This window comes from Rattus rattus, chromosome 4 (assembly GCF_011064425.1).
Source record: "Rattus rattus isolate New Zealand chromosome 4, Rrattus_CSIRO_v1, whole genome shotgun sequence".
Lineage (NCBI taxonomy): Eukaryota > Metazoa > Chordata > Mammalia > Rodentia > Muridae > Rattus > Rattus rattus.
Genome location: NC_046157.1, coordinates 43,049,538 through 43,058,583, shown reverse-complemented (window position 1 = coordinate 43,058,583; position 9,046 = coordinate 43,049,538).

Genomic DNA, 9,046 nt, shown 5'->3' with positions numbered 1-9,046 from the left:
CATCTGCTATTTCTTGAGTTTTTGATCTTAACCATTCTAATATGTGTAAGGTGAAACCTCATGGTTGTTTTGATTTGCATTTCCATGAGAAATAAGGACTTAGAATATTTATTTAAGTAGTTTCTGCTCATCCTGAGTGAGATAACTCAGCCCCAAAAGCACATGCATGGTATGTTCTCACTTTATAAGTGGGTATTAGAGATAAAATACAGATACCATATTATACTCCATAGACCCAAAGAAGCTAACCAATAAGAGAGGCCCAAGGAAGGAAGCTTGAATCTCATTTAGAAGGGGAATAAAATAGTCATGAGGGCCAGATAGAGGGGGAGAACTGGGAGGGAGGGAGAGTGGGAAAAGCAATGGGAGATTCGAGATCAATTGTGGGGAAATACAGAAAAGATGGCTAAGTGGCCATGAAAATGAATGGAAATCTGCAACTTACATGGGTGAGAAAGTAGGTGGAATCTGCAGGATGAGACAGAGACCTTGGATAAGGGAGGCACCCAAGAATCAATGGTGATGGTGTTAGCTGTCATTCACTACATGAGGGATATGGAACCTGAAGAGGCCACCACTTGTAGCCAGACAGGAACTCCAGTGGAGTGTTAAACCTACCCACAAAACTTTCAACCCAAAATATGTTCTATCTACAAGAACTGCAGGTACATGCCACAGAGCAACAACTGATGGAATGTCTAATCAATAACCAGCCCAACTTGAGACCCATCCCATGGGTCAACACCAATCCGTAATACTATTAGTGATTCTCTGTTATGCTTATAGACAGGAGCATGCAGTAATCTCATAGGCTTCAGCCAGCAGCTGACTCAGATACAAATACCCACAGCCAAAAGTGGGTAGAACCTAGGGACTTTTATGGAAAAATAGGAGGAAAGATTGCAGTTCCCAAGGGAAATAAAACCTCCACTAGAAGACTAACAGAGTCAACTAACCTTGGTACCTTGGGGCTCTCGGAGTCTGAAGCACCAACCAAATAACCTGGACCTAAGCCTTCCTGCACATATGTAGCAGATATGTAGCTTGGTCTTCATGTGGGTCCTGAACAAATGGAATGAGGACTATTCCAAAAGCTGTTACCTGTATATGGGATATGTTCTAGTACTTGGGCTGCCTTGTCTGGCCTCAGTAAGAGAGGAAGTGCTTAGCTTCTCAGTGCCAGGATCTGAGTGATACCCAAGGGGTCCCCACCTGCTCAGAGAAGAAGGGAGGAGGATGGAGGATTTTGGGAGGGGGTGACCAGGATAGGGCAGTAAGTGGGATGTAAAGTGAATAAATACAAGAAATTAAATTATTAAAAGATTCTTTTGCTCGTGGATTCTCTCTCAGCAACAGAAAACCAAGTAAGGCATACAGAGATAATGATCAGTTTGGGTTGGTTCCTAGCTCTAGCAGAATGGTATTGAGTATGTTTTCAGGGATATGTCAAGAACTCTTTAAAGGGTATCACTGATTTAGTTCACTGTTGGTTGAGTCTTGAAAAACAGGCTTTAAATATTTAGTCACCAAGACAGCTTGTGAAAATGCAACCGAACTTGTTATATCTTCATATTTTCTAATTCAGTGATGTTGCTAATAAAGTATGATTATGATCATATTTAGAAAATTACTGCTCTAAAATAATGTTTTGTAAAAATTCTATATGAAGTATCTCTATGTAAGACATAGTGAAGTGGCTACACATTTAACATTAATTATTGAAACGTGAGAAAGGCAATAGTAAGATGTATACCATGTTTCCCCAGCCCATACTTAGCAACGTAGATAAATCATATAATATAGCATTTGTTTCAAAACTTGAAGTACGAAGGGTATTTGTTAATTTTCTCTCTAGGTCTGATGTTGAAAGTGATAATATCTAGTCAAACCTATGGCATTATTTAAGTTTAGTTAGTGTGAGTCAGGCTTACATTAATTACAAAAATATTATTTAGCAAGTAAATCCATTCTGGACTGTAGTTCTCAACATTTATGTATAATAAATATCTTGCTCAAAAATATTGTTTTTACTTCTTTGATAAGGTTCATTTTATGTGAAATTTATTTGAAGGCAATAACTTGCAATTATGTAATGATATTTCCTTCTTTGATTGAGAAAAAATTACCAAATATGAAGTGAATGCTGTATTAATTATGGTTATAAAAGCTTACAAGTTCCATATTTGCTGTCAACTTCCTAGCTAAAAGATTTAACTCCATGCTTAATTCAAAGTTTACATAGTATAATAACTAATGGTGTTATCCATTCTGAATCTGAAGGCCTGGAATTGCTGTGTTCCTATAGGGAGAATATCAATGATTGAGATTTGTGAAAAATAAACTCAACTTTTCTCTAAGTTTCATTTTACTGAGGATGTAAATTAACATAACAATGGCCCCACATATTCGGAGAAAGTTAAATGACTAACAACTAATAACTACTGAGGCCAGACAAGGCAGCCCAACTGCTAGGGCATATGCCATACACAGATAACAGCTTTTGGAATATTCCCCATTCTATTCATTTGGGACCCACATGAAGACGAAGCTACATATCTAGTTATTCTACCAATCCAAATATTAACACCCTCAGCAAAGAAACCCAGACACACCTAGAAATGATGTTTTATTAGACACCCTAGGTACCAGGCAAGTGGACACAGAAAATTACCTATGTTTTCCACCATACTGCTATTCCCTGAGGATTTCATCTTTTAGTGCATACTTATACTCCATAGCTCTTTGCCACAGACTCTCTTACTTTTTCTTCTTAGAAAAATCTACATTCTTTTGCACTCTCAACTGACTCTAGAAACACTATCTTCTGGGGGCAACATAGCCACCACACTTGCCTAGGACACCCACTTAGCAAAGACAAGACCAGATATTAATGCCAAGAAATCCATGAAACATCATATTAGATGCCTGGCGCCAAGAACAAAACACAAACATAAACACATTAGACAATATGCCTCTACCAGAACCCAGAATTCCTATTACAGTAACCCATGAGAAATACAGTAAAACTGAAGCACATGATGTGAATTTAAAAATTACAACTATGTATATGTTTAAGAACCTCAATGATGTTATGGATAAATCCTTTAATGAAGACACTGAAGACACAAGGAAGCATATGAATGAGATAATAAAAAGTGTTCAAAATATGAAAGTACTAATAGATTCACTAAAGAAAATCCAAACTGAAAGGAAACTGGAAATGAAAAATTTAGGAAGTCAAACAAAAACCAAAGAGGTAAGCCTTGCCATCCTTTACCAGAGGCCGAGTCGAAAATCTCAGGTGCTGAAGACAAGATAGAAGAATTGGATAGTTTTGTCAAAGAAAATTTTAGATCACAACAACAACAACAACAACAACAATAACAACAGCAACAACAACAACCAGACACAAAACTTCCAGGAAATTAGGTATATCATGCAAAGACAAAATCTACACTCAAGAATAGGGCTAGATAAGTCTGCAACTCGAAGGCACAGAAAATATTAACAAAATCATAAAGGAAAATATTTTCTAATTGGAAGAATGAAGTGCCTATCAAAGTACAAGAAGTAGAACATCATGTAGTCAGGACCGGAAAAGATTTTCCATGACACACAACAACCAAAACATTAAATTTCCAAAATAAATATAGGATATTAAAATCTGTATAGAAAAATGACTAAGTCATATAAATGCAGCTTCCTATTAGTTTCAGTGGAAGGTCTAAAAACCAGAGGGGGATGTATGGACTTTTTATAAACACCAAGAGATCATGGTTGCCAACCTAAACTACTATACCCAGTAAAACTATCAATAAAAAACCACAGAGAAAGACATTTCTTGATAAAATCAAATTTATACCATCTCTAGTTTCTAACCCACTCCTACAGAATGTACTAGAAGAAAAACTTAAGTCACAAGTGGTTAACCACACATGTGAAGAAATAATCCCAAATGAGTAAATCAAAGGAGGGGGAAGACCCACACCATAACAACAAGGTAATAGGAATCATTAAACACTGTTCATCACTATTTATAGTATCAGCAAACTGCCCAATAAAACGACACAAACTGATTAGATTAGAAAAAAGGTATCTATTTTTCTACTGCATCCAAAATTCACCTTATCATAATGGATCTTACATCAGAGTAAAAGGATATAAAAAGAATTTCAAAAAAAATGGACCCAAGAAGCGAACAGGTGTAGTAATTTTAATATTTGATTAAATAGAGTTAAAATGAAAACTAACCAATGGGGATATGAAAGGACACTACCTGCTCATCAAAAGAAAAAATTTGATGTGAGGAAAACACTTATGCACCAATCACTAAGACACATAAATTCATAAAAGAAACCCTACTAAAACTAAAATCACATCATGATCATCACACAGTGATAGTGGGTATTGGGAGACTTCAATACCCCATTTTTGTCAGTAGACTGGTCATTCAGACAAAAATTAAACAGTCATGCTAAAGTTAAATAATGCCATAGATAAAATGGATCTGGTAGGTATCTAAAGAACATCTCAACCAAACATAAGACAATATAGTTTATCCTCAGCAGTTCATGAAACTTTACCCCAAATTGACTACAAATTTGGACACAAAGTAAGTCTCAACCCATATAAGACAATGGAAATCCTATTTGAATCCATCTTGAAACTTATCTGACCAACACATATTGAAGCTACCTATTAACAACAACAACAACAACTACAACAACAACAACAACAACAAATACAAACTTGTGGAAATCATACTCATTATTGAATAAAATATGGATTAAGAAAGAAATTAAGAATATTAAAAACATTTAAAGGATGAAATAGAAGTGAAAACATAGCATACCCAAACCTATGGGGGTACAATGAATGTGGTTGTGATTATCTGAAGGTATGGCCCCCATAGAATCATGTGTTTGAATGCTTGGCCATAGGGAGTATCAGTATGAGGATATGTTGCCTTGTTGGAAGAAGTGTGTTGCAATGGAAGTGGCTTTTAGGTTATATATGTTCAAGCTATGCCCAGTGTTGCACACAGTTTCTGTCTTAGTTAGGGTCTTATTGATATGAACAGACATCATGACCAATATAAGTTTTATAAAGGACAACATTTAATTGGGGATGGCTCAGAAGTTCAGTTCATTATCAAGGCAGGAACATGACAACATGTAGGCAGGCATGGTGCAGGAGGACCTGAGTACTACATCTTCACCCAAAGGAAGCCAGAAAAAGTCAGAACATCCCCAGGGAGTTAGGAGGAGGGTCTCCAAGCCCACTCCCACAATGACACACTTCCTCCAAACAAGGCCACACCTTCTAATAGTGCCACTCCCTGGGCCAAGCATATGCAAAGCATCACATTCCACTCTCTGGCCTACGTAGGCTTGGGTAAACACATGAGTCTATGGAGGCATACCTAAACTTAGCATAGTAAAAAAGTACACTTAGTCCAACTTTCAAAGTCCCCATAGTCTATAATTAGCAATATCAACAATGTTAAAAGTCCAAAGTTCAGTCTCTTCTGAGATTCATCCAATCACTTAACTGTAATCCCCGAATTAAGAAAGCAAGCAGCTAGGCAAACTTCAAACCCTGTCATCTCCATGTCTGATGTCAAAGCGGTCTTCAGATCTTCCACTCCTTTTTTATCTTTTTTGACTACAACAAACTTCTCTCTTCTGAGTTGGTTCCACTCCCTGTTAGCAGTTTTCTCAGCAGATATCCTGTGGCTCTGGTATCTTTAACATCTTTGGGTCTCCAAGGCAGCTTCAATGTTACAGCTTGTTATAATGTCTTGGATCCATACATGATCCTACAAAGGGCTGGCTTCACTTCTCCAGCTCTGTACTCTGTAGCAGTTTAGCTTCAGGTTGATCCACACTACACTGCTGCTGTTGTTCTTGGGGATCATCCCATCTCTAATACACTGGGGTCTTCCATTGCATCTAGGCTTCACCAATAGCCTCTCTTAGGCTCTCTTCATGATGCTAAGCCTCAATTCCTTTGCCTGACTGACCCCTTTAGTCCTGGGGCATCATTGCAACTGAGGGTACACCTTCACCAGTGGCCTTCCATGACTTCTCACAGTGCTCAGCATCAGCTGCTCTTGTGACCCCTTCATGCCTTCGAAACCTGTGCCACCTGGGTGACTCTTACACATTATCAAGTCAAGCCACAGCACAAGGTACAACCTTGGCATCTTTGGAACACAGCTCTCAAAAACCCTTCCTAGAAGATTTCACCTCAGTGATGCTGATCTCTTTCTTAGCTCCAGCTGACCAGCATCAATTGTCTCAGTAGTCTCCTTCTCCTCTTCAATATAAAGCCAGAGACACATGGCTGAAGCTGCTAAGTTCTGCTTCTTGCAGGAGCTGGACCATGGCCCCCTTGTTCTATTATATTATCACTAACTTCCTCTTTTATAACTCCTTCACTGCCTAAGCTTGCTGTCCTGGATCTTGCTCTGTAGATTGACATTGAATTTAGGGATCTGTATGTGTGTTTCCTGGCATTAAAGGTTTGTACTAAGTTGCCTGGAGCTAACTTAGCTGGGTGGGATCTTGCCCAAAGGTCATTACTCCCTTAATTAAATTTAATATCCATGAACACAGGATTCAGCTCTATTTCCCTTCTGGGTATCTCTTTAATACTCTGACAACATAGTTTGTATTTTTCCTTTCTCAATTAACCTTTTCTCATTAAAATGCTCTTGATGAGAGTGAATTTTAGTAACAGCACAACAGAATCTACACCAGGCTGTTTTGAGATTTCCTCTTTCAAAGCAATTCATCTAAATCTTTTCACCTTAACCTCAGGAACAGTCTTTGGACAATGGCAAAAAAAACCCAAAACAAACAAACAAAAAAAACCAGTCACATTTTTCCCCAAAATGCCACAAAAACAGTCTTTAGGCCACATACTGAAATTCTTCACTGAACCATCTTGGGCCAGGTCCAAACAGTTCAAATTACTCTCAGTAACAAAGTCTTCTGCATTTCTACGAAGATAGCCCATTAAGCTCCATTTAAAGAATTTGAGTGCTTTACAAATCCAAAGTCCCAAAATACACATTCTTTCAAACAAAAGCATGGTCAGGCCTATCACAGAAATACCCCACTCCTGGTACCAACTTCTGTCTTACTTAGGGTCTTATTGCTGTGGACAGACACCAAGACCAATATAAGTTTTATAAAGGACAACATTTAATTAGGGCTAGCTTACAGGTTCAGAGATTCAGTCTTTTATCATCAAGGCTGGAGCTTGGCAGCATGTAGGCAGATATGGTGCAGGAGGAGTTGAGTTCTACATCTTTGCCCAAAGGAAGCATGGAACAGTCTGAGCATCCCCCAGCAGATAGGAGGAGGGTGTCCAAGCCCACTCCCACAGTAACATACTTCCTCCAACAAGACAATACCTTCTAATAGTGCCACTTCCTGGGCCAAGCATATGAAAACCATCACAGTCTCCTCTGTTGCCTGTGCCTCAAGATGTAGAACTCTGAGTACCATGTCTGCCTGAACATTGCTATGTCCCACTATGATGATAATGGACTAAACCTCTGAAACTGTAAACTGTTCCAAATTATATGTTTTCATTTATAAGAGTTACTGTGGTGATGGTGTCTCTTCAGAGCAATAGAAACCTTAAGAAGGTGGTCCTAAGAGGCAAGTTTACAGCACTAAGTGCCTACATAAAAGAAAGGATCAAAGTCATATAAGTAACACAAGGGAACTATAGCAGGTATAGTGGGTCTGAGAGAGACACTGGAGAAGGTTATGGAGTATATGACCAGGTATAGACTTTGTATACAGAGAAGTTTATCATGACAGATACACTGAGTCCAGTCTAAACACTGGAGAAGGTTGTGAGATTTATGTCTGGATGGAGAGGTAGAATATAGAAAAGAAGTGGTATGTAGGGTAGGTCCAGAACAGACTTGATGGGATGCAGGGGGAGTGGCCAGACTAAGTTTGGCCACTGGATGTGGGATCCAGGATAGATTTGTGGGCTGCCAAGAAGTATGGAAATGGAGGTAAGGAAGTGTGGGAGCGATGCCCTTGAAGCCCTCCATTATTTATTTTATCTTTATTAACTTGAGTATTTCTTATTTACATTTCAATTGTTATTCCCTTCCTAGTTTCCAGACCAACATCCCCTTCCCCTTCTCTATTGATGTTCCCCTCCCCATCCTCCCCCCATTACCACCCTCCCCCCAACAATCACGTTCACTAGGTGTTCAGTCTTGGCAGGACCAAGGGCTTCCCCTTCCACTGGTGCCCTTACTAGGATATTCATTGCTACCTATGAGGTTGGAGCCCAGAGTTAGTCCATGTATAGTCTTTGGGTAGTGGCTTAGTCCCTGGAAGCTCTGGTTGGTTGGCATTGTCCTTCATATGGGGTCTTGAGCCCCTTCAAGCTCTTCCAGTCCTTTCTCTGATTCCTTCAACGGGGGTCCCGTTCTCAGTTCAATGGTTTGCTGCTGGCATTCGCCTATGTATTTGCTGTATTCTGGCTGTGTCTCTCAGGAGCGATCTACATCCAGTTCCTGTTGCCCTGCACTTCTTTGCTTCACCCATCTTATCTAGTTTTGTGGCTGTATATGTATGGAAGTCTCCATTATTAATATTATTATTATGGTTAGAATTAAGTATGACTGGGTTCATGGAAAATCTCCAGCCAGCTGCAGAAGACTAATACAAATCTGTTGGTCAAAATGAATAATAATATGATAAAGCTCTGATGTTGCTGAGAAATGCATCTGACGTTAAGATACCTAATGTGATGACCTATAACCTTTCTAAAAAACCAACATCCTGCTGACTAATAGATATGAAAAATTTGTGACCTTTCTGACATCCTGTCAACATCTGTCGATTCCCTGACCACACGAATATTGTGTCATTGGCCTGTGTAAATGTTTCTTACTTCCCCTTTCCCTCTGTTACCCCTGTTATGGTATAAATTCAGCTTTGGGGAAAAATAAAATTGTTGCCTTGATCAGACTCTTGTCTTGGCATCCTTCTTCACGTCTCTTGTCTCC